Source organism: Mustela lutreola, chromosome 9, assembly GCF_030435805.1.
Source record: "Mustela lutreola isolate mMusLut2 chromosome 9, mMusLut2.pri, whole genome shotgun sequence".
In the NCBI taxonomy this organism is placed as follows: domain Eukaryota; kingdom Metazoa; phylum Chordata; class Mammalia; order Carnivora; family Mustelidae; genus Mustela; species Mustela lutreola.
In genome coordinates, this window is record NC_081298.1 from 100366534 (window position 1) to 100392059 (window position 25526).

The following is a 25526-nucleotide window of genomic DNA, read 5'->3' on the forward strand; positions in this document are numbered from 1 at the left end:
CTCTCAGCACTTACCAATACTATTTCACCATAGAAATAACTTCTTAAAAAACGTTTTATTTATTTATTTATTTATTTATTTATAGAAATCACTTTTTAATAAAATATTTTATTTATTTACTTATTTATTTGATAGACAGTGAGACAGCAAATGCAGGGGGAGGGGCAGAAGGAAGTGGGAGAGGCATAGAGAGAAGTAGGCCCCCTGCTGAGCAGGAAGCTCCATCCAGTACCAGGCTCCATCCCAGGACACTGGGACCATGACCTGAGCAGAAGGCAGATGCTTGACTGACTGAGCCACCCCTGTAGGAGTCACTTTTTTAAAAACTTCAAAATGATGGGCTGGGAAGCTAAAATTTTGGTTTGTGCTATAAGCTCTCCCCACGCCCTTCAAAATCTTTTTGATAATTCTCCTCCTTTTGCACATAGTCGTAGGAGCGGGTATATGAACCAAAAAAATCACATTCCTCTGGTCATGATAATTTGTTCATGTATGAACAAGACCCCTGCAAACACAACTAGATTCTTCAACATAATTAATATTTTTTGATGACCCCTTAAATTTAGCTGAGTTTCATTAAGACAGTTCTCAGATATGTAAGCCAAAATTTCCTCTTTGCTCAAACAAAATTAAGTTAGAGTATAGTCACTTGCTGTTGAAAGAATTCAGACAGGAAATATTCCTTCTTAGAGTAGAGTTTGAAAAATGCTGTTTCAGGGTAACAACCGAGAATAAAGTAATACAATTTTGAAATTTATTAAGCAAAAGCCTTATTTAGTATGAGAAGATATTACAGCCTATTTTATCTTTATAAAAAGATAATTTGGAAAAAAAAGACAAAGGTAACAAATCCAAAATGGTCAAACATACCAAGGAATAATTTTATTTTAATGTCTGTTTCACTTTTTCATATTAGAAATGTTAACTAAAGGAAAAGTACAACATCTACTTACAGAAAATAGTATACTGGAAACTTGACAAATATCATTTATTTCTCACAACAGAGGAAAGTAGATAAAAATTACCATCATTTTTCAGATTGAAAATGTCTTATTGACATTAAGTAACTTGCCTAGTATCACACATTAGAATATGGTAACACTGGAATAAGGGAATTCATGAGTGCTATTCAGTGAAATTCTTCCTTTATTTTTTGCAAATAAAGTGATTGATACAGAATTTATACATGTAAATTTTCCATCACTGAATTCCCCTAAACTTAGTACCTTAAAAAAAGGCAAATTTGTTATCTTACAGTTCTGTGGTTTAGAAGTCTAGTGGGCTAGACAGGTTTTTCTGCTTAGAGTTTCACGAGACCACTATCAAAAAGTGCTGGCTGCTCTATGTTTCTTTCTGGAGGCTCTAGTGAACAATTCACTTCTAGGCTTGTTCAGGTTGTTGGCACAATTCATTTCCATATAGTTGTAGGACTGAGGTCTGTTTCTTTGTTGGCTGTTGGCCAGGAGTTGTGCTTAGCATTCAGAGGCTGCCCTTATTTTCTGGTTTATGGTTCTCTTCAAAGCCAGCATAACTATTCAAGTCAGTCTCATGCTTGAAATCTCTCTGACTCTTCTGCTGTCTTATCTAATGTATCTCTTGACTCTCTAGCGAAGGAAGATTCTCCACATTTAAGATGACATGTAATTGTATTGAACCCATGTAGATAATTTAGGATAATCTCCTTTTTCAAATTCTTTAACTTTAATTACATCCTTGAAGTTCCCTTTGTCATGTAACATATCATATTTATATGTTCAAGGTAGTAGGCATGGAAATCTTTAGGGGTCCATTATTTTTCTACCACATTCTATCTATATAATATCACAGCTGAAATGTTTCAAAAGGAAAGAGGTAGAAATTTTATGTATATAATTCCTAAAACACTTTCTCTATTTACTTACAAACATAATGTGTGTGTTTACACACATTAACACACCATTAAATGATATACACACAATTACCTAAGGATACAAATGTATAAATGATAGATATATTTGAAAAAAAGCAAAGTTAGAGTTGATAGAATAGGTAGGAAGCAAGAGTTCTAAAACAATTTAATGTTTGTTTGCTTTTTTTAATAATGAAAGGAGTACACAAAAACAACAGTGAGCATTTCATTGACTGGTATTTGTTTGACAAGAGATGAAATCTGCTACGTTTGTGAGAACAAGCTGAATCATAGAAGAAGAAATCCTGGGGTATGACTCATATGTAACAAATATTGTAACGAGGTCTGAAATATTTAGGAGATTATTAAAAAGTAAAATTTCTATGTTATCTTTACTCATAATTGCCAGAAGTTGGACACAACAAAGATGTTCTTTACTGGGCAGATAGACAAACAAACTGGTAAAACCAAATGATGGAATATTATTTATCACTTAAATGAGTTATGAAGGTGTGAAAAGACATTAAGGAAACTTAAGTGCATATTACTAGGTGAAAGAAGCTAAGGCTGAAAAGGCTAAATAGGCTTTATACTGTATTATTCTAACTATATGATATTCTGAAAAAGGCAAAACTATAGATATAGTAAAAATATCAATGATTGTCAGGGGTTAGGGTTAAGAAAGGATCAACAGGTAAGGTATAGATTTTTAGGATGGTGTAACTATTCTGTATGATACTGCAATGGTGGATACATGTTTTTTATAGACCTATAGAATGTACAAGCTGAATCTTAGTGTAAACTATACTGTGTTAACACTTTGAGTGATAACAGTATGTCAGTATAGGTTCATTGTTTTAGCAAGTCTAACACTGTGGTTGTCAATAGCAGGGGAGGTTTTGCTTGTATGGCAACAGGAGGTATATAGAAACTCTGTACTTTTTGCTCAATTTTGATGTGAACCTAAAACTGAGATATACTAAAAAATGAATTTCACAGGAGGATTTGGTAGAGAAATTTCAGGAGCTAACAGACTGAATGAAAGTCCCAGTGTGTAGTTACCTAACATTTAAATGTATAAGCATGAGGGATAATTTTACTTAGAATCATCAGACTTGGAATCTATTCTAAAAATCTGGATGTCATGTTAATGCTTATATAGAATATTTTTGCGTTTGCACATGATAATATGCTTTTTGTTATTTATCTTGGTATAAATCTTTGATATGAATGCAGGAGGGGAAACTGCTTGTTTTTCTGAGGACTGTATCTGTTTATGTCATTGAAATGAAGGACAACACTTAAATAAATTTTAAAAAAATCAGAAGCAGCCAAATTCACAAGCAGTCTCAAAACAAAAGAAACAAAGTAAAAAAAAAAAATAATAAAATTACCCCCTTGGTTTAGAATGGGTCAAATGAAATGATAGCTATTTAATATGCAATGATATCTATTATTTAAGCAAGGATGTTTAGACTGTTATCAGAGAGAAATAAATGTAGCTAACTAAGAAATAATACTGAATTTGCATGTTTCCATTGGGGAAGGTAAGGGTGAAGGTCCCTTTCATCCAAAACATGAAAGAGTTGGTAAATTCTTTGGAGGCAGGGAACAAAAATCTTAGCTGTCATTGGCCTGCTGGAGGCTTAAATATATTTCCTGGATAATTTCTTATCACTATCTGATTGACAGACAATAGTTTGGTGCATTTAGAAGGAAGAGTGAGGGAGGTCAAGAGTCTGAGAAATAAGGGATGGCTTTTAGGCTATTATTTTTTATTAAGTCTAAAGCCATTGCATGGATAAAACCTTATAAATATTTTACAAATGACTTTTATTTATTATTTTTTAAAGACTTTATTTATTTATTTGACAGACAGAGATCACAAGTAGGCAGAGAGGCAGGCAGAGAGAGAGAGAGAGAGAGGGAAGCAGACTTCCTGCGGAGCAGGGAGCCTGATGCGGGGCTTGATCCCAGGACCCTGAGATCATGACCTGAGCCAAAGGCAGCAGCCCAAACCACTGAGCCACCCAGGCGCCCCTACAAATGACTTTTAAAGGTTTCTCAGTAATATCTAATAGTTTTGAAAGTCACTACAACATAAAAATGAAGGAAATCTCATTTTGACAACACTGAGTTTACATTGTGTCTCCCTTCTCCCCACCCCATCTACTGTCAGTTGAAACAGACTTACAGATTAAAGCCTAATTTAAAACAACTCACAAACCTATACATGAATCCACTCAATGTTAAAGGGATGAACTTGTCTGATAGTTCTTTGGCTTGTATTTTTAAATTTATCCCCTCCAGCCTGATGAGAATGAAAAATCACAGTAATAACAAAGAAATGTCAGTCATTGAGATAGTATTCTACCTTACTTAACTGGGACTACTTTACCCTTTCCATATTTTTAGACCAATTAAAATCAAAGTATACTCTGTCTTCAGGAAGATATGGTGCAGTAGTGCTATGAAGTATCCCTATTTTTATTTGAACACCTCCCTAGGTAACTTATCCTCCTCTTGCCATTTTAGGGTCCTGTGATGTCTCTCTAAATGTTACCTACTCTTCCTTCAAGTCTAGCTGAAGGGCCTGTTTCCTTCCTACATACTCCAGTCCATGATGTGCTCTTTCCTTTTTCCAATCTGCTCATATCTTTTGGCACAGATAATTTGGTGTTCTGCATTTACTTCTTGAAGCCCATCCTGTTTCTTCTGTAAAGTCTCTCTACTGTTTCTATAAGCTGAGAGTAAGGAAAAAGCTTGGTGAGAGGAATCTGCGATATCACTGTCCGTGGTACTGAAACATCGTCTTAGGCTAAGGAGGTTTTTCTTAAGTTTATTTACACTGTTGATTTCTGTGCACTTTCTCTCAGGAATTTTTAAAATGGTGAAGTGGTGGTGACAAGGAAAATGTAAGCCAAGAAGAATTTGGAGAAAAATACAAAGGAATGGTTAGAGATAGAGCTCTCAAGCCATTGCCTGGAGAGAATAAGACACTTGGCTTTGATAACATTTTCAAACAATCGCAGATGCCAGCTTGGGAAGAAGGGGATGTAACGTAGCTGACATAGATAATGAAGAAGGAGTGTAAAAACATGCGTGTACCAAGTAATATAGGGCCGTACAAGTGTTGGCACGAACAAACACATTGATGATGGTGGGTGAACAGACCAGACCAGTAGGATGTTGTGAATGCAGCATCACTTGTGTCTCACCGAACTGACATAGATTTTTTTTTTCCTTTATTCTCTCTCGATTAAAAAAAAAAAAAAAGTCACTTGGTATTGTAGCAGAACAAAGATAACTGTAACTTAATAGCTTGTTCCTTCTTCATTTCTAGCATTTCTGTAACAGTTACATTCCAGTCCCAGTTGATGGTGATGAACAGAGCATAAACTCCCTACAATCTCTATGTAAATTCCCAACCAAAGTAAAACCTCCGCGAGGACAAACACCGGATATTAAACATTTTTGATATCTGGAAATGCTTAAGTAGAGTGGCTGGTGCAAATTGGGGGGCTCTGTAATATTCTTTGCATCAATGAAAGAATTAGAATGCCTTCCACATACACAGCACTCAACAAAGGCTCGTGAAATGAGCAAATATTGCATTTGTTTTAACTCTTCCATCCTCTTCCAGATCCTATTTTGAAGTCTAGTCCTCCTCCCCCTAGTAGCCAGGTCCCAGTAAACCTTCCTCCCATACCAGACTCCACCTTCCTGCACTTAGGCCCAGCCCTCCTCCTGCCACGTGTCTGTGCCCTCTCGGGCTCACCCTTTCTTCCTACTCGGCAACCCCCGTCCCCTTTCCCCCTACCCTCTGCCCCAGGACCTCTCCCGCACGGTGTCTCAGAAACCGGTCCTCGCGGCTTCCGGCCACTCAGCTCTGGGTCCTTGCCCGGAGAGTAACGCGGTTGTCATGGACACGGCACCTGCGCCCTTCGGCGGTGCCCCTTCGCCGCCATCCCCTCCCCCCACCTGCGGCGCGGAGCTAGCCTCGCCTCCCCAGCTCCGCCCCTGCCCCTCCCGCTCGGCGCTCCTTAAGCCGCGCGCGCCCGTGTCCCCCCGCCCCGCCTCCCCCCGCCTCCCACAGCCCCGCCGAGCAGCGGGGACCGCGGGGACGCGCAAGCGAGCAAGCGGCCGCGCCTGCGCACTGGCCACCTCCCCTAGCGGCGATCCGGGCCGCTGCCGCTCGCGCTTGGGCAGGACGCCGGGCGGGCGGGGGGAGGGGGGAGCGGCTTCGCTTCCAGCCCTGAGTAAGGCGGAGACCCGGGCTGGCGGGCGGAGCAGGAGGCACCGCACCTCGGCCAGAGGCTGCTGCAGCAGCTGCTGCCCTCGTCCCCGCCGCCGCCTCTCCAGTCCCTTCAGTGATTACCCCTCCAGCTGTTGGGAACGGGCGAGAAAGAGGAGGAGGCGAGAAACTCCCACCGACCCACAGAGGTGAGTCCTGGGCAGAGCATCCTCCATCCTTGCCTGCCTCCCTCCCTCCCTACCTCCCTCCCATCCTCTCCATCCTCCCCTCCCTCCTCGCTCCCCAACCCTCCCGCCCTCATCCTTCCCAACATCCCTCTCTCCTCTCCCCTCCTTTCTGTCTTCCAGCCTTTCTTTCATCCCTTTCTTCCTCTCTCCCAGCCCCACTTCCTTCCCACCCTTTCTTTCTTCCCTCTCTTCCTTTCAGCCACTCGCCCTAGAGCGCAGCTCTGCATCCTTCCCCCCACCCCCTTTCTTCACCCCTTCCCCGGTGGGAGATCCCTTGCGTGCTACTACTGTCCGGATTCAGGGGCTTCCAGAAAATTGGGCACATATACAGAGAGATACACTCTTGCACCGCGGATGCCCTGCAGGTCCCTAAATTATTTGAATTAAGGGTCAAGTTGGATAGAGTGCTGGGACATGGAAGGAGAAGAGGGTCGAAGAAGAATCTGTGGATTTGTGCAGTATTAGGGTGGGGGTGGGGAGGATTGTCACTTAAACATGTTGCCAACAACCCCCCCATCCCCCTTTAGCAGTTTCTTTTTTTCCTCCTGGGAATTACATATTCCCAGCGTGTGTCTCACTAATTTTAAATTAGCAGCTTTCCTGCTTTGATAGTCTCTGTGAGAAACCACAAGGAAAGAAGAGAAGAGAGGAAGAGAACAAGAGAGGAAGAGGGGAGGGGAAAAGAAGGGTGGTGGCAGTGGACGCTTGTCTTCTTTCCCCCTAGGCCTCTTTTGATTGATATTTTCAAACCACCCGCCTAATATTTGTCTTGGAATTGAACCCGTGTGTCCTTAGTCCTGTCACTATCTTCTTCAAAGGCAGAAACTCTCTAAACTTTAATGCGTGTGCAGCATAGCATTATTTATGGAATGTTTTGGTCAGCGTACAAAACACTAAGGTAGATTGATTTGGGAAAACGGGGAGAAGGATGGCAGAGATGCACTTTTGTTCATTAGGGGTTAACTTCTAAAGGAGGACAATGGATAGATAGTTTTTAGAGTAATGAGGTTCTACTTCACAGGCTTATACATATACCATTTTAATAACATTAGTCACATTATAGACTTTAACAGATAATGTTAGCCGTTCTCCTCCACTTTACAGGAATTGTAAAGATCTTTGAAGAGAAGCATACTGTTTGATTCTGTTTGTAAACCACAAACCAATGGAAAAGTTGAATTAGCTCTGGGACCGTTATTAACAATTTAAAATTTCAGTTGGGTTTTGTACCACTTAGTTTCACCAAATGATGTATTTCACTTTACTTTCTTTAGCTTGCACTCTAACCCCTTCCATTATATATATATTAACGGTAATTTTTCAGTCTTCCTTTTTGTAAACATTGCTGCTGAAAAGTTTATTTATAAGTGGTGGGACAACCATGCCTCAGAATGTTTAGTGTATTCATCATTTTAGAAAGCTCCAATGAACAATATAAGTATAAATCAGAAATGGAGTATTTAGAAGCTTGTATTTTGCCATATATATATTCTTTAAAAAAAAAGACAACAAAACCCAAAACCTTGATATCCATAGGATAGCTATATTTTATGTTTAATGAGTGTGTGAGGAGGAACTGAAATTTATGATGGATTCAGTGAAGCTAACAGTAAGATGCTGTGCTGTGGAACAAATTATTGATTTCTTTCTTTTCATTTAAATTATTATATGTCAATAGTGCAATATGCATTTTTGCATTTTATGGGAATGTAAAGTAGGAGTTGAGATGAAGACAGTTACCCTGCAAAGTGTATGAGTGCTGATTTGATGAAGAGCTGACACAGTTAAATCATCCCAATTAGTTTTGGGGAAGTAGGTGTTATTAGGAATGATGCACCTACCCCCTACCTAAACTCCCCTTGGTAGGAATGCAATTCCATTAATGGCTTGGCTGATTCTTAAGACATGTGGCAGAAGCTTGGTTGAATTATCAGTGTTAGCAACATCCTGATGCAGAATTGCAGTCAGCCTGGTCTGTATTTGAGTGGTTACATTCCTTAAAAGTGAACACAATTGTAGATGGGAGTATTCCTGTATTGTTGTTGTTCCTTTTCCTGGAGTGCCACGAAGCTAGTGAAAGACTTTGATAGTAATTGTATCTGAAAAAAATCATTTAGTTTTATTCTAATTTACTCAGATTATTTTTCCCCTTCCAGCATCTCTACTGCTCTTTCTTGGTGGGGCTTCATAGTTGCGAGTGTGTGGAAGAGGCAGACCCTCGGTCAGCCCTGCTCTTTCTTTATTGCAGTTTTGCAACACAGAGTAATGTGGGTGTATACCTCAGTTTTTAATAATGTGCTTACTATGGAAAGAAAGGTAGCTTTTATTTGTCTCCTTTGTAAACATTTGTCCACTCAGTGAAAACAAAATATGCATATTTATTGAAGCATAGAAGCTAAAATGACATCGTTTACAGTAAGATTTTAGAAAGATGAGTACAATTAATCAAATATAAAATAGAAGAGGAACTAGTATCTTCAAAAAGCAGCCTGCCACTCTGACCATAATCCAGTTTACAGATAAAGACCTACTTCCTTTGAGGAATTTCAGTTCCAGAAGCTTCTGCCTTTAGTTGACTGGACCTTTAAGAATGTGTGGTACAGATAAAGACCCAACAGAACATTTAGTGGACGCTGTAGGAAATATTCTGGATACATTCTCTGTGCCTTCCTCACTCAGAGCTCTTAAACCCTGCCCACCCTATGCTCCGGCAGAAGATATTAGAAGGGAGTAAAAGACACCATTCTCTTTGACCTTAGCTTACAGTCTAGTTGAGGAGGACAGGCATTTGCATGAGGTCATATTTCACAATGTCAAATAAGACCTTGGGAGAGCTTTAGATGTGAGTGCATGCTTTACTTAAGTAGTGGAGAGTGTTGTACTCTTGCTTACTACTTAATTATTCTTCTTCATCTACAAAATGCAAATTTTGGTAGACTCTGATACATGGGATTACTGTAAGGGTTAAATGTGTTAAGCACAGTACTTGGTACAAACAATGAATGTATTGGGTAAACATTATTGTAATTTGGAGAAATGATTTTAAAACAATCCAAGACAACATATGATTATGTACTAGAAAGAAGTGAAGAGCAAGTAAGTGTTAGAGGAATTCCACACAGGACAGATGTTTATGTGGCCGGGGAAAGATTATATTCAGGAGTAGCTCTGGAGGTTGGACAGATATTCCTGAGAAGGATTTCAGGCAATGTGGGCACCATAGCTGGAAAAAAAGCAGAAAGAGAAGAAACAGCAAGGTGTGTTTGGAACGACTCTTTACTGGACTATTTGGCATATAGGTGAGGGTATTAAAAGGTATTAAACATATATAGTCAGTATAATTACACTATCCCTTAAGATGAGACAACTTGTTGTAGTGTAGGATCTATTTTATAATAGAATATTCAGCCACCCAGGGGATTTATATTAGTTCTCACCCTAAGCTGGATCCCAAGGCACAGAATCCAAGGTTCAGGTCACAGAAAGAACACAGACTATTTTTTTTTTTAATCTCTTTTCTCTAAATTTCAAAGCAGAGGGTGAACTTGACCTTTCTGAATAACAAAGGCCCAATATTGTGATTATCACATCTCTCTCTTGTTTTGCCCTAACTCCGAGAATAATCCAGGACTGTATCTTTATTTAACTTTGAGACATATGAAGCCTGTATTTTAGGGTAATTGTATCTCTAGAACTTCATTTTTATTGCATTATTGACTTTTTCTAATAACAGCAATCCCTCCCCCACTTTTTTGGTGTTCAAGATTGTTAATGGTTCTGTATGAATTATGCTATTTCAAGTGTTTTCCTGGGAGACAAAGCTGTGATGACAGCAGAGGGTCTGTTTGGGAATGTGCACCAAGCAAGGTAAATATCTACATGGGATGTGGTGCCAGTGGCTTTCTGGATACGTCTGTTGGTACACTTTTAGCTTTGGTTGGTGTTCATGAACTATTTTGAAATATGTGTTCATGAAACAATTATCCAACAGCATAAATGATATGAATTGTGTTATTTTTGTCAGAAAAGAAGATTTTCAGAATATTTTACCTGCAATTTAAAAGGATTAGCATTTATAGTGCACATGTTTAATCTGTTTTTAATAGATTGACACAATTTGATTGCTTTATCAAAATGGTAGAATGCTCTTTTTATATTTATTTTTTCATAGTTTTAATAATACAGAAAATGTTCTCATGAATATTATTTTATGATATATAGTTATAAACATAAATGTATTTCCAAAAGCTAGCAGTTTAACAGACCAGAAAGTGTAGTATTTTTATTTTCTATTTTAAGGTTCTTTTCTCAATATTTTGATGTTTTAAAGATTCAGCAGACCTAAATAAAACATTTTCAAATGTATTACTTCTAGTCAGTTCCATAGTAAAGCACCACTGATATTTGGCAGACTTTACTTTTAGACATTTTTATTTTCCTCATAAGTGAATTTTTACGTTGGAGATGAATTCTAACTCAACCACAAATATGCATTCTGTAACTCTTTGAGATTATTATCTGTAAAAATTATTAAATAATTATTAAAAAACACAAACTGATAGTCTGATTTTATAAGGCTTAATTTTATAGGGCTTTTGTTCTTTTTTATTTCAAGGCTGTATAATTTTAAAAAAAGATTTTATTTATTTGACAGAGAAATCACAAGTAGGCAGAGAGGAAGGCGGGGGTGGGGGGGAAGTAGGCTCCCTGCTAAGCACAGAGCCCATGGGGCTCTATACCAGGACCCTGAGACATCATGCCCTAAACTGAATACAGAGGCCCAACCCACTGAGCCACCTAGGTACCCCTTCAAGGCTGTATCTGCATGTACAACTCTTAGACTATTATTTTTCAGTTGTGAAGACAGTGTGCATTAACAGTAGTGAAATAAGTGATTGTCTTTCCCTGTAAGTTAAGGTGGTGACCAAATCGAAGAGTGGAATAAAGATAAAATAAAATGAATTAATTTTGTTTCATCTGTTAGCTGAAAAATTAATAGTTTTTGCTCATTTAGGGGTTTTCTGTATTTTTTTCTGTCATTCTAATTAAATCCATGTTTTATTCATTTAGAGGTATACACACACACACACACATATATATATATTTCAGTTAACATTCTTTAAAACTAGATCATAGATAAATAACATATATGTAAAACGAGATGTTGGTTTTCCATTGTTTTGCTATTTTTCAATACCTTGCTGTTTTGTTTAGTTGCCTTTTGTGGGGGAACCAAGTATATAGCACCTGTGGGAGCTAGATCCACATCAGGACCCAACTAAAATAATAACACAGGTTGCTTCAACATTCCCCCCTTAAAATAATGGACATGCCACCAGGGTTGAGGTAAAAATAAATAATTGTATAATGTCCTAAGACTATAGAATCATAACAGAAAATTAATAGAACATTTCCGATATGTTACTGTCTAAACTGGGCTTATGTTGTTCATTACATATCTGCAGTAAATCCAAGGCCTTTTTTTATAGCACCTTGAAGTTTCACAGCCAAAGTCATGAATTCTGATAGAGAGATGTCATTTCTCCCACATCATAATCAGAAACCACAGTGAGGGAAGCCTGGGTGGCTCAGCGGGTTAAAGCCTCTGCCTTCAGCCCAGATCATGATCCCAGGGTCCTGGGATCGAGCCCCACGTCGGGCTCTCTGCTCAGTGCAGAGCCTGCTTCTCTCTCTCTCTGCCTGCCTCTCTGCCTACTTGTGTTCTCTATCAAATAAATAAATAAAATCTTTAAAAAAAAAAAAAAGAAAGAAACCACAGTGACTCCGTGAATGACTAAAGGATCTGATAGTCTCATCTGATTTTAATTGTGATCAGACGAAGGTTTGGTGTGAATCCATTTTCACAAGTTTATCTTAAATTCAAAGACCTGAAAACTGTTGTTAAATATCATAAATACATAAATAAATAAGTAAATAAGTAATAAATAAGTAAATATATACATAAATAAGTAAATACATACATAAATATCATAAATACATCTTTCAGTAAAAATGTAGAAATGCTTTAACTATCTCAGAAAGAGCTAATTGTCTTTAGTTATTTCTGGGAAAGGGGATCCCATAATTCTTGAGAGTTTACCACTTGTCTTCATTTTCTTTCTTTAGGCCTTGATACCTGCCAGAGTAATTCCATAAAATATGCTTTCCCACTCTCTCCCTCCACTACCCGCCCCCCTCGCCCCATAACATGCAGAAACAGCATAAGAAGTATATACAGAACTTGTTGGGGATAATGCTTGCATCTAAATTATCTCTATATTCACTTATGCTTTCTTTGTATTTTTAATCTTATTACCTAGCATGAATTTATTCAACAGGTTTTTTGCTTGTTTTTCGTTTTTCTAAATATCTGCTCAGTGCAGAGCATTGGGCCAGAGATTGTAATTTTATGAAAGCACTGAATCTGGAATCGGGACACATCAGTTCTTCCTTGAGATTTTCAACTAACTAACTAGCTAATATGACTAAACAAGCCTCACGCTCTCCAAGGCTTATTTATTTAATCTGTATTTTAAGTGACTTGGGTTATATGATACGTAGAGTGTTTTCTAGCTATAAAATTCTATAATACTACTTGTGAGTTTCCCTTAAAATTTCAAGGCATGATTTATTTCTCACTGTGTCCCATTTGTTTTTTTTTTTTTTTCTTTTGAATCATAAACTGCTGCTACATGAGAAAAACCTTCATCTTCAGTGGCATATGCTTTCCCTTTCCTGAGAAAATTGAAAATGTAGCTTCACAGAGTCTCTGGGCCAAGAGAGAACTATGGCACATTTCCCTTTCTTACCTTCCCATCCTTTCCTCTCTCTCCTTTTTATTTTTTAAAGATTGATTGATTGATTTTAGAGAGAGAGTGGGGGAGCATGAGCAGGAGGGGCAGAGGGAGAGGGACAGAGAATCTCAAGCATCCTCCATGCTAAGCAAAAAGCCCCTACAGAAGGCTCAACCTGACCCTAACCTGAGCCAAAACCAAGTGTCAGATGCTTAACCAACCATACCACCCAGGTGCCCTTTTAAAAAATCCTTCCTGGGGTGCTTAGGTGGCTCAGTGGATTAAGCCTCTGCCTTCGGCTCGGGTCATGATCTTGGGGTCCTGGGATTCAGTCCCTCATTGGGCTTTCTGCTCAGCAGGAAGCCTGCTTCCTCCTCTCTCTCTCTCTGTCTGCCTCTCTGCCTACTTGTGATCTCTGTCTGTCAAATAAATAATAAAATCTTCAAAAAAAAATAAATAAAATTCCTTTCTGGACCAAAGTTACCTATGTTCATGGACTAGTCTGACTTGTTTGAGTAATACCACTGTCTTTGAAAGACTTTATGGCATTAATGAATTTAGAATAAGGTGATATTTATTTAAGAAATTACGTATGCTCCGAGGTTAGTATCTGTGCCTCAGGCACAGCAAAGTCTTGCTTATCCCCTAAATCCTGTCCCATAGGACAGAGTGGTTGCCAGTATTTCTACCAAACTCCCATTATGGTTTTTAAGATCAAATTTGTTGAGGTATGTTTTATATATAATAGGGTGTATCCATTTTTTCTGTTCTTAGTGAGTAGCTGGCATATAATATTAGTTTCAGGTGGATAGTATAGTGATTCAACATTTGTGTACATTACAAAGTGATTACTCTGTCAAATCTAGCTACTCTCTGTCACCAAGCAAAGTTACTACATATAGACCCTACTTTTTTTTACATTGTTGCCCTCTGTTTTATTTGTTTTATAACTGTAATTTAGTACCTTTTAATCCCATTTCCCTATTTTGCCCATCCCCTCACCTCTGGACACCACCAGATTGTTCTCCATATTTATGAGTCTGTTTCTGTTTTGTTTTGTTTATTTATTTATTTTTTATATTCCACATATAAGTGGAACCATATGGTATGTGTCTTCCTCTGTCTGATTAATTTCACCTGATAAAATTCCCTCTAGGTCCATCCATGTTGTCACAAATGGCAGAGCTTCATTCTTTTTTTATGACTGGGTAATATTCCTCTGTATATGTGTATGCGTGCATGTGCATGTGTTTGTGTGCACCTGTGCATGTGCCACACCATCTTTATCCATTCATCTCTCGATGGACACTTAAGTTGCTTCTGTATCTTCACTACTGTAAATAATGTTCCAGTGAACCTAGGGGTCCATGTATCTTTTCAGATTGGTGTTTTCACTTTCTTTGAATAAATACCAGAAGTGTAATTGCTGGATCACCTGGTAGTTCTACTTTTAATATTTTGAGGAACCCCTATCCTGTTTCCATAGCAGCTTGTGCCATTTTACATTCCCAAGAACAGCACCCAAGAGGTGTCTTTCTTCCACATTCTTGCCAACACTTGTTATTGTTTATCTTTTTGACAGCAGTCATTCTGACAGGTGTGAGGTAATATCTCATTGTGGTTTTGATTTGCATTTAGTGATCTTAGTGAAAAGACACATCTCTTCACATGTCTATTGACCATCTGTATGTCTTCTTTGGAGAAGAAATGTGTATTTAGGTCCTCTGCCCATTTTTTAGTTGGATTTTTTCAGACTGAATTGTATGTTTCTTACATATTTTGGATATTAACACCTTATTGGTTATATCATTTGTAAATATCTTCTGAGTACCCTGTCTTTTAATTTTTTTTTTTGATGGTTTTCTGTGCTTTGCAAAAGCTTCTTAGTTTGATGATGTCCTGTTTACTATTGGCTTTGTTACCCGTCTCTAAGGAGATCTAAAAATAATGCTCAGACCAACATCTGAGAGCTTATTGCCTATCTTTTCTTTTAGGAGTTTTATGGTTTCTGCTCTTACAGCTAAGTCTTTAATCCATTTTGAGTTTATATCTGTATATGGTATACAAAAATTGTTGAGTTTCTTTTTTTGCATGTGGGTATTCATTTATTGAAAAGACTGTCTTTTCCCCCATTTTATATTTTTGCTTCCTTTGTGGGATATTAATTGACCATATAAGCATGGGTTTATTTCTGGTGTCCATTCTGTTTCAAAATGGATCCATTTAAGTACTATTGTGTGTTGACAAATATACCTATGTAACTGCCACTGTGATCAAGATCTAGACTATTTCCATTGCGCTAAAAAGTTCCCTTCTGCTTGATCTGCTTTGTTTCCCTGTTGATTAGCTTTTCCTGTCTAGAAATGGCTATGGATTGAATCATAGAATATGTATTCATTTTTGTCTTCTCTCATTGAGCATAATGCTTTTGATATTTGTCTATGGCTTTGATTATATAAACTTTAAGAAGAAAATGTAGGAGAAAGTCTTTGTGATTTGGGGTCAGGCAGTGATATCTTAGGTAGGACTCAAAAAGCACTAACTGAAAAAAAAAGATGAACTAGACTTTATCAAAATTTTTTTAAATAGCTTCTTTTTAAGAACACAAGATTTGCTAGATCTATGTATCTCTATGTCTATCTCTATATATTGGACAAAGGACTAATTGTCCTATTGTAGATAGGATTCTTGCATCTCTGTAAGAAAACAAATAATCTAACTAAAAGATGGACAAAACACTTGAAGATACATTTCACTAAAGAAAATATACAGTGGCCAATGAAGACGTGAAAAGGTGTTTCACTGCATTATTTGCCCAAGTAATGAAACTTAAGAAACACAATATGATACTCCTGTAAAAACACTAGACTGTCTAAATTTAAAAAGACTGACAATATCAAGTTTTGGAGAGGGTGTGAAGCAGCTGAAGTTCTCAGATGTTGCTGGTGGGAACGCAACACTTGGGGAAACAGTTTGGCAGTTTCTCTTAATGTTAAAAATACTCTTACCCTACAGTCCCGGAATTCCACTCCCAGGTGAAATGAAAACATATGCAGAAAGACTTTTATGTGAAAATTAATGACAGCTTTCTTCATAATAGCTTCAGACTAAAAACAACCAAAATATCCATCAAATTCCCATTTTAAAGCTACTCTTTAAAATTGCTGGTCTATATATTCTTTGAAGATGGGCTGTTTGCTCTAAGCAACTAGCAGCAGAAGAAAGGGAATACATTCAAAAAGATTTTCAAAAATAGTAAGAAATCCAAAGGATGGGAAGGGCAAGGTGTCAGACCTAGGCTTGATTTTCCCTCTCTCCACTTTTTCTCTACCCTCCTCAGTGTCTAGACCTCACCATCAGCAGCAGTGTCTCTTCCAGAGAAATGAAACCTTTGCCAAAAGTCCTCCCTTAATCTTTTATCGCACTGGCCAGTGCTGGATCACATGGCCATCCCTAATCTATTCAACAGCAAGGGGAAAGGGAAGAGCCTGCCAGAGAGTTTAGGCTAATCAGGATCTCCTGGCTAGGGATGAGGTCAGCTTTCCCTGAAGTGCATGGTTGTGTATAGGAAATGAAAGGGACAGATGAGCTGAATGGCAGTTCTGTTAAGGAAAAGGAAGGGGAAAATCAATGTTGGGTAAGCAAGCAGCAGTGTAGTTGTAATTTGATTTAGAGGCCTGCCATGATAATCTCAGTCTTATGGAAAAAAGGTTGAAGAGGAAAATCTAGGATTGCAGTCAGGGTTTGTTATTGTGGGGATGTGTGACTAAAGGGTACCATAGGAGAAAAAGGGGGAAAGAAATTTAGATCCTGATGTACAGCATGAACTGGAGAAAGAAAGAATCTAGATTCAGGGGAATAATTCAAAGTGGGCAAGCATACAAATAGTGACGAGCAGTGCCAGGCACACTGGGGCCCATGGAGTTGGGACAGGAGGTGAAAGTCAATGCTGGCAGTAGTCTGGAATCCAGGCAGGCAAACTCCATTGCAGTTTGCCCATCTGTGAAATCAGGACCTCAGGCAAGAAGATTTTCATGTTTTGCTTGTTAAGGCAGAAGCTAAAACAGTAATTATTCCTTCTTTTTTTTTTTTTTTTTTTTTTTTTAAGGTGTTGTCAACCACTTTAGATTCTAACTGTGTCAAGAATAGAAGCCATACCTTCATTTTGTTCAAAGATTCCCATTACAATCCTGGGCCCACAGTAGCTTCTTAATAAATTCTAGCTGTTTGAATGGATTCTTTGAACTCACTTTACCTTTAAACAAATCCTGCAGATGTCTGGTTAAACAAATATAGCAGCCATTCATCAAATACTTTCTTACTGTTTTGGGGGACAGAGCCTTGGCTCTATGTAAATTTGATAGAGTACTTGACCTTACCAGTTGACAATCTGGCAGGGCTGAAAAGTACCTGAACAGTTTAATACCAGAAAGAATATGATAGAGTGTGTAGTACCATGTGGTAATGACTCTACAGGGGCATGGGCCAGAAGTCTAGGCGGACTCAGAATCAGAAACGTGGCTCTTGTAATGGATGGGAGAGAGATGGTGGAGGGGGATGACCTTGTATGACCTTGTATCAGTACTTTTTAATTCAGTCCTGTCTTGGTCTGGGAACTGGGACAGGGCTGAGCCAGCAGGAAGATGGGATCAATGAGCACAGCAGTGGGAGAGGTGAAGTCACATCCAGAACTGAGGCTGAGTTGCTGAAAACTGCTCAGTAAGCAGCTGTGAAGTGGGACTGGGGTGAAGGGGAGAGGCTGGGAGTAGGGAAACATTTTAGCATTATCTGTATAGAGGTATGTCAAGAATGTAGTAACAGAAGATACATTGTTTCAAAAACAACATGTTTTGTCTTTTACACTTGCAGTAGTACATGCTGGTTGAGGAACATCTAGAAAATAAACAGAAAAAGAAACTTGAAAATAAAAATTATTGCAGTCCAGCTGTCCAGGGAACATTTGGTGGATTTCTAGTTTCAGCCCCACCATGAGTATATCTTGAGTTTATCATGTAGAGGTCTCTTTAAGGCATAACTGAGATCATATGTGTATAAAATTGTATTCCATTTTATTAACTGAACATGTTTAAGCATTTCCTGGGTTAATAAAAACTCTTCTTCCACACTAATTACTTTGTAACATTACTTTGATTGGAATTTAAATTTCTAGTTTTTGCTTATCTACAGAGATAAAATTTTTGTGCTGTTCTGCCTTCCTATATGGTTTGGGTCATGACTTTGAGGTCCCAGAAGAGTGCCTTCAGGATATAGCTGGTCAATGTCTATGTAAAAAGATAAATATTTTTTTATTTACTGAAATGGTAACACGGTTTTCTGTGCCTCATTTTTATATAAAGCTTAGTGGGTAATGAGTATATACATGTAAACGTATATATAATATTATTACATATTACATATGTTATATATTACATACATATTTGTATCTATTATATGTTTATATTATGCATATATATTATATATTTATATATATATTTTAAACTGTTGCCTATTATTCTATACTCTATAACATTATTTTCTATCATGGTTTAGCCATGGTTTATTTAATCCTTGTGTTTTCATGGACATTTAGTTTATCCTGTTATTTTGCTATTTCAAACAAACATCCTTATGCGGTTTTCTTGTCCACATATACTAGGGTGCTTTTTCTTAAAGCTAGATTGGTAATTATAATTTGAGTCCCGAGGTGTGTGCATTTTAGATTTTATTAGTTCATGACTAATTGCTCTTCAGAATGGTAATACTACTTTATTTTCACCCGCAAATGGAAGGTATATATTTCCTTAAACTTTTGCCAATACATGATAACTTTAAGCTTAGAAAAGTTTACCAGTGAATGGGTAATAATTATATCTTTGTTATGTGAATTTGTTTCTCTGATTTTTGGAGAGGTTGATTACTTCTGAATTTGTTTTTTTTAGCCTAATGGCCTAACGTTTTGCTTCTGCTGTGATAACTGTGTTCATGTCTTTACCCATGTGTTTCTAGTGAATTATTTATCTTATCTTAATTTATAGGACTTATTTATGTCCTCTGGATATAAAGATTCTGTTGTTGTTATACTGTTACAGCTACTATACCTTATGGTTTGTTGTGATGTCCAGTAAATGATGATTTTTCTTTTTCCAAATTCCTCTATCTATTGTTGGACCTTTTCTTCAGACAAGTGGGATAGCCAGGTTGTCTAATTTCATAAATAATGTACTTGGGATTTTAACTGGCATTGTGTTTCATTTCAGAGCATTTGAGGAGAAAGTAACAACTTTCTCATTCATAGTCTTTCCAGTGGTGTGTCTCATTTATTAAAGTCTTTTTCATGTCCTTCAATATCATAAATTGTTTTCTTCCTAGAAGAAAGTCTTTCTCATGTTACATTTATTATCAGCTTCTTGTAGTTTCTAATGCTGTTGGGGAAAGGACTGTTTTTCTTTCACATTTTCTGAAAGGTGATTATCTATATCATTACTGATACAGAAACTATTCCTTTTCATTTTTGTGTCACCTTGTTGAAATACTTTATTCATTGAGAAACCTTGTTCTTCTTGTGTTTTTCTTACAAATTTGTATAACCTCTTTGTATGTAAAGCTAAGTTTATGTTTATGGCGTATGTATACACACGCACACGCACACACACGAACATGGCAGCATATAATACTCCTTTTTTTTTTCAGCTTTCTTCTAATTTTAGTGTTTTTTAAAGATTTTATTTATTTTTTTGAGAGAGAGAGAAAGAGTGAGAGCTGGGGTAGGAGCACAGGGAGAGAGAGAATCACAAGCAGACTCCTGCATGGAGCCTGATATGTGGTTAGATGGGTGACTCCATCCCACTATCCCAAGATCATGACCTGATCATGACCTGAGCTGAAATCAGGAGTCTGATGCTTAACTCACTGAGTCATCCAGGGATCCCTAATTTTAGATATTTCTTCCTGATAACTTAGATTTAGTATGAATGAGTCATTATTCGTATATGAAATATACTATAGTGTGATCTGAACACAACATTTTGCTTTAAAAATTATTCTCAATACTAGTCTCTTCCATAGTAACCCAAATTCATTGTTGTATTTATATGTAATATTTATATATTATTGTTATATGAGTGTAACTATGAACCCTTTTCTTTGGAGTAAGCACAGTGTAGACATGGATTTCATATGCTCACTTCCAGATATTTACTTGGTACTTTTCTAGGCCTTTATGAATATTTGATAATGGTATTGTTTGCATGTGACTCTTCAAAGGCAAGAACTATGTCTTTTTTAGATCTTGGACCGAGTTGAATGAGTAGCATTCTGATGATGGTGATTATGTGCTTATGTAAATGCTCATGGTAGTAAACTTCCAAAACTTTATCTAAATGACTTTATTCCTTGGCTGATACTTTAAATATTATGTTCTTATCATTTTCGTGCTGAAGTTGTTGTGCTGCATACCATCTCTTCTTCATAGTCAGCACTGTCTTTTAGAAATATGTAAATATTAAGACAGCCATGAGTTTAGCACCACTGAGGAGCATTAGAAGTATTCAGTTCTTCAACAGAATTTAATTTTTGGCACTAGATCTGTTTCAGACTTCAGGGGAAGCTTCATTTTGGTTTTATTTTTATGATCTCCCTTTATTATGAAAAATGGTTATTTGGAAAGAACACCTTTCATTGATTCTGCGTACTGAGAAAATAGGCAGATTGTCTTGAATTATAATTACTCATCTGGTCTAGGCTTTCTGCATACATATCAGTATTGATTTATCATAAATGAACCCATCACCTTAAAATCCTATGATCTGTACTAACATATTATAAATAGATGATGTAAACTTACTGTTGAAAACAGGGATTGTTCTTTTTGGAATATTAATTGAATATGGGTGTGAGATTAGTAGCAAGTGGCAAGTCCTGATTCATAGAATTGTAAGATATTTTTATTAATGCTGAATCAATAAATCTAATTTTTAGAAACGTGGTTAACTTTATAATAGTTCTGTTTTTTCCTAAAGAATTACAATGAGTCACAATAATACTAATTTCATAAATTTGAATAAAGATTTCAGTGACTGGCATGCAGCTGTTTCTGTTCTAGCTGGCTTGAATAATTTGAGATAGCTCTATTAATCTGATGAAATTTTCTTGATGCCTGGCTGCCTTTGGAAAGAATTTTGTTTGCTCTTGTTGTTAGGAATAACTGACTTCTTAAATCCAGGTGTATCACTTATTATTGATCATATTAATTTACAGTTGCAGAATTGTTCTTAACTAAAACAAGTTAATGTATAAAAATACTCTTTTCAGTATTTAAAATATTTCATATCAGAATTATAAACATGTGACATAAAAATTTTTATCAGGTAGGAGAGCCTTGGTGGCTTAGTCAGTTGAGTGTCCAGCCCTCAATCTCAGTTCGGGTCTTCATCTCACGGTTCTGAGTTCGAGCCCCGAGTCGAGCCAACTTAAATAAGAATGAAAAATAGTTTTATCAGGTAGGATGTTAACTTTGATCAGATTCATTTCTATTCTTACTATAATGATAAAATAACCTGTGTTGTTAGTATTTTGCCTTTCATTCAAGAAAGTGCAAACATTTTGTAACATTAAAATATCAAAGACTTGTATACTAAAAATTCTAAAACATCATTGTAAGAAATTGAGGAAGACCTAAATAAATGGAAATACATCCATGTTCACAAATGGTAATACTTACTTTTGTTAAAATGGTAGTATTCCTCAAATTAATCTGCGGATTCAGTGCCATCACTGTTGGGAATCCTAGCTCCCTTATTTACCAAAATGACAAATTATCCTAAAATTCAAATGGAAAGCAAGAACAGCCAACACAATTTGACAAAAGAACACAGTTTGGAGGATTTATGCTTTTCAATTTCAAAATCTACTTCAGAAGTACAATGATTAAGACAGTGGTAATGGCAAGAGTAAAGCCAGATAGATCCATGGGATAGAATTTGGCATCTGTAAATAAACCTATTCATTTATGGCCAACTTATTTTTCAACAAGGGTGACAAGAACATTCAACTCAGTGAAAAGTAGTCTTTCCAATAAATTACAAATGTTTACATACAAAGGAAAGAATATGTATCCCTCTCTCATCATATAAGAGATAATTCAAAAAGGAAATGCACCATAGACCAAAATGTAAGACATAACCATAAAACTCAGACAAATACTGGTGTAAATAAATCTTTGTGGCCTTAGATCAAGTGGTGGTTTCTTAGCTATGGGACCAAAAGCAAAAGCAACAATAGAAAAAAAAATAAATAAATTGGACTTCATAAAAATTAAAAATTTTCTGCATCAAAAGACACTGTGGGAAAATATATTTACAGTCATATATCTGATAAGATCTAGTAACCAGAATATGTAAAGAACTGTTACAACTTAATAATAAAATGATAAATATCTAAATGGGCAAAGGACATGAACAGCTATTTCTTCAAAAAATATGTGCAAGTGGCATATAAGCACATGAAAAGATGCTGAACATAATGAATCATTAGGTAAATGCAGTTGTAAACCACAGTGAGAGAGTGATTCATACCCACTAGTTTGGCTCTCATCAAAAAGAGACACCAACAGATCTTGGTGAGGATATGAAGAAATTGGAATCCAGGTTGCTGGTGGGACTGTGAAAAGGTGCAGCCACTTTGGAAAAAACAGTTCGGTCCTTCCTCAAAAAGTGAAATGCAGTTACCTTATAACCCAGTAATTCCACTCTTAGGTATACACCTAAGAGAAATGAAAGTATCTACCCACAAAACCATACAAACCTATAGTCACAGCAGAATTATCTGTTATAGGCAAAAATGAAAACAAATTTGATACTAGATGTCCTAAGGGTAGAAATCATGTCTTACCCATCTTGGTATTCTAAATAAGGTACCTTACCTAAGAAAGGTTGCATAAAGGAGTATAAGTATGGGGTCTGCATCCTCAAAAATACCAATGCTTAAGAGACAAAGAATGAAAAACATTTGATGGAAGAGAAAATGAGGAATCATATGAGGTATTTATCATGGAGGTCAAGAAAATAAGCTAAGTGGGGGGGGGGCAAAAGAACATGGCAGAGAGAGAATTGTTGCTGTCACTTCAAACCCTTGGATCAGATTTTAACCCAGAACATACAGACATTTGAAAGGTAGATTGTAAGATCAAATTTTGCACCTGTTGGGTTTTTTCCATCCATGAGGTCTTTGGATTCTGACAGCCACGGGGAGGAATAAGGCAAGAGACGGCACAAATGGATGGTGAAGGCTGAAACCAGGAGGCTTTTCTGTGGCCATTGCCCTAGGATTGTACAGTCATGCAATCTGCTCTCAAGAGCCCCAGGAGCTCTCCTCATGATGAGAAGAGACTGTGGGAAGTGGCCAGATAAGTGGTCAAACTATGACCCTGTGACCAATGCATGATCTGCTTAGAAGGCTGGCTGTGGTGGGAGGTAAGGTTGGGTGTCTTTTCGCCCTGACTCCTGATATTTAAGCCAACAAAATTTCCCTTCTAGCCACAATCTTCATCTTATTGTACTACTCAATTATTGGTGTAGGTAGCATTTTAAAAATGGAACTTGTTATGCTGAAGGGTAACTCTTGTGAGTTTAGGGCTTTGTATAAAATATGCTTTCAATAAAAGCAGAAAAAGCCTTAACTGTTGTTAACAGTGTGCCTCATGTCTCCAGCAAGGAAAAAAAGTAGTTTACTAATAGTATCCATACAACTAGCAGAAATTATTTTTTCAGTAAAGAGGATGGTATAATTAGTTTGAATTGCTTCAAAAGGAGCACCCTGAGTATCAGATGTTATCCGATAGGGCAGGGAGTTCATTGGTGAAGTCAGCATCCTAAAGTAGGTAGAAAGCAGTGAGTTTTAGAATTTTACCACTTTGTAAAATTTTTGCTTTGTTTTCATAATTTTTATTATTTCTAGCTTTTTGCAAAATCAAAATTAGACAAGACTTAGGGAGCAAAAAAGATCATGTCAACTGTACCTTGCTTGATATTAACAAATGGATTTCCAAAATCCAGTTTTGTAATTACAACCATCTTTTATAATCATAATTCATAATCATTAGGGAAGGTTATGATTTAAAGAAATCCTTTTGTAAAGTGAATGCCATGACTTGGTTTTGTTAGTAAATGGATATTACCTATCACCTACCTGTATCTTGCCTAGGGGGAAGAAGATAAGTGGTCAAATATCTATATGTTCTGGGTTAATTTCTGATCCAAGTGGTATAAAACATGACTTACCTATGCTCCTTGTTCCATTCTTTCATTTCTCTTGTACACAACAAATCAATTTATAAGCATTAAAATGCAAGACAGGTTAAATTCTTAATTCTTACTTTGAACAAAAGTCTTGAAAACATGAGGAGTTTGTTCTCGGATATGAACAATAGACTTGGTTGCCAAACTTGGGAAATAATCAAATGTTATGTTTTTGCATTTATATACCTACTAATTAGGAAATTAAATGATATTTCCATAGCAACAGAAACAGTCTCCTTTCACATTTGTTTTATGCCTGCAGTAATACACAACAGGGTGTCCAAGAACATTAGTCTAAGGTTCCAGACAGGCAAGGCGTGTAAGTACTGACACACAAGTGTGCACACAGGGGGTGTTCTTGGACTTTTAAAAATGATACTTGAATCACTAAAACCATATCAGTAAATACTTAAAATAGTAATGTTCCAAAGGACTAACTGTTTAAAAGACCTAAAAGACTTTCTGGAAGTCTTTCACATACACTGAACTTGGTAAATGACTTAGTCAGTCTAAAGAATTCTACTACCATGTCTTGGTGTGCCTGAAGGTGCTCAACTAACTAATTGCTATTACGATTCTTTTGAAATGAACAGGGTTAATGTATAAACAAATGTTGCCCTCTCAACCTGCTTCGTCTCAGAAAGCAAAATCATAGAGGTGGACCGAAATCCCTAGGGAGTAATTCTGCCCTAGGGATTAAGGGAATGGCTTCATGAGATGCTTGGCTAAGCCTTTTGGAGCTTTCTGACGATGGTTAGTTTAAGAGGGTGAGAAAGAATGCACTCTAGTTTTACTTCCTTTGGGCCTTTGTCCCAAATATATATTATGATTTTGTTATTTTGCAATAGTACTACTATGATAGAATTAAAGTTTGAAGATGATTCTAGATGGGTTCATTGAATATGCTTCAATGATGCTTTAAAAATTTCTTTCCTGACTACATTCCTCTGGTAAAGCAATTGATTTTTTTTTTTTAACTGGCATTGACTATTCTTGACATATGAGTTTTTTAAACTTCTTTCTCTTGCTGGTTTCTGATGACAGATTTTTAAACCATCCTCAAAACTG

The 25526-nt window shown here is 36.9% G+C and overlaps 1 protein-coding gene across 5 annotated transcripts in view; it reads left to right on the plus strand.

Moving 5' to 3' along the window:
- The first annotated feature begins 5995 nt into the window (after window positions 1-5995).
- CTNNA2 (catenin alpha 2) overlaps window positions 5996-25526 on the plus strand; it is a 1142447-nt gene continuing 1122916 nt past the window's right edge. Inside the window, exon 1 of one of the 5 annotated variants that reach the window (XM_059188197.1) lies at window positions 5996-6331. The gene's annotated coding sequence lies outside the window, so the exon portion shown is untranslated. The remainder of the gene's footprint in view (window positions 6332-25526) is intronic. The other 4 variants (XM_059188196.1, XM_059188200.1, XM_059188199.1 and 1 more) reach the window with 4 other exon arrangements.